Source organism: Triticum aestivum, chromosome 3D, assembly GCF_018294505.1.
Source record: "Triticum aestivum cultivar Chinese Spring chromosome 3D, IWGSC CS RefSeq v2.1, whole genome shotgun sequence".
NCBI lineage: Eukaryota > Viridiplantae > Streptophyta > Magnoliopsida > Poales > Poaceae > Triticum > Triticum aestivum.
The window spans coordinates 448,133,780-448,135,656 of record NC_057802.1 but is presented as its reverse complement, the minus strand read 5'-3'; positions in this window follow the sequence as shown (position 1 = coordinate 448,135,656).

The window sequence follows — 1,877 nt, the reverse complement described above, 5'->3', positions numbered from 1 at the left end:
TATCCCTCATTGCCGTCGTCTAACCACCCGTCTTCCAGGTATTCCTACATTGGTAGTTACTAGGTAGAATGACCAACGCAATATAAAAGAAGTTGATTTGTACGTTTTACTTCCTGATTGCAGTGTAGGGACAAGCGAAAACAACTGCATCCTAGTCCGGAATGCACTTTCTACCAGTTCATCCATGGACCGAGGACTAGCTGGCACGGCTGCACGGCGGTTTTTTGGACAGGTGCGCGGACAAGAGGCATTATGGTCTGCTTATTTCTGCAAATAGCGGTGCTTAAATTTAGTGGAATGCACAAGAATTTCAGCTGGTCAGTACACTACATGGTTCAGTTCAGCATTCCAGCTGAGAACACAATTATAATTGGTTATTCTGGAATGAGAGAACCTAACCCTGGATGGTGGCAACAAGAAAAAACCAGAGTGAACTCTAGGAAATTTAAGCCTGCCGGGAGGCCCTTTGCTCAGAGAAGCCTTGCTTGTTTTTTCCTGATTTGTAAACCTTCTCACAACTTTGTCTTTTGTTGTGAACTAGTATATGTTTGTTATGTTCTATGAATCATTGAGATGTATAAAATATGCTTTTCAAGTTTTTTATGAAGCCGAGTTTAATGTGAGTGTTCCACATGAACGCTGGACTAGCGTGTGAATGTTTGGAATTTACATTGTGGCCTCAGTTAACTCCATGAACCACTGTAACAAGATACATAGTTGCTTATATGTCAGACAGCAGACTGTTGATTGTTAGTTGGTGAATAGCCTAGTGTTGAAGCGAGATGAGCCAATGTGCCGTGTTTTTCACAACTGCTTACAAGTGGGGTAGCACCAACAGTGTTTACAAGTACTTATGTATACGTCGGCGCACAGTTCTCAAACGAGTACTCTATTTCATCAAAACACACACTGCTCGTATGACAAAACTAGTGAGGACGCATCTGTTTCGGCAACAATTACGATGATTCACGGGCACACAAAAGTAGCAGCAGTTCCCATAGACGGATTCAAACAGAGTACTAGCCCCAGAGGGCTCGATAACAGGCAAGGTTCGGATAATTAGACAGAATCCAAACTACTATTAAACACTAGCTGGGGCAAGTATTTCATGCCTCGATCTAATCTGGGCTAGACACAAGATGGACCTTGCCATGAACATCATCGAGGACGTCCGGCAGCAGCTCAATCCTGTGAACCTTCATGAAGACAACCTTGTGGCCTTGCCACTCATAAACTTGTTTGTGGAGGCATGCCACGTCATCTTCCTGTGTAAGCTTGACAAGAAAAGTATGCCTCACAAACGAAGGAGTAGCTTTGAACTTCTTGTGCTTCAGTACACCCTGGACAACACGCCTGACAACAGTGAGGCTGGAATCACTACAAAAAAAAGACACATCCGTGACATTTTGGGCCGAACGAATTTTTTTTCTGTCATACATATGACACTTCTATGACGATAATTGTGACAAAACCCGGTATCATCATAGATGTGGTGGGCTCCTACTTCTATGACAAAAAATCATGACAAAAAATGGGCTTTTCGTCCTGGGCGGGCCAGAGACGCAGCTGCATGACATTCTTTGGGCCGTCCATGACGGGAAAAACTGTGGTAGAAGCGAGGTGGAGGAAAATTTTGGGGAGTTCCCGGTTACGGTGGGAGGTCGGGGGGCGAGCGATGCGCGTTTCTCTCGTACACGTACGCGCGTGTGTGCGAGGCGTTGGCTCTAACTGAACCCGAGCGAGGCGTTGGGCTCTAACTGAACCCGAGCGATTGCACTGCAGGCTACGCGTTACTGAACCCGAGCGATCGATCGATGGCTGTTAACTGAACCCGATTGTACGATTCCTTCACTACTGCTGCTAACTGAAGCCGGTCG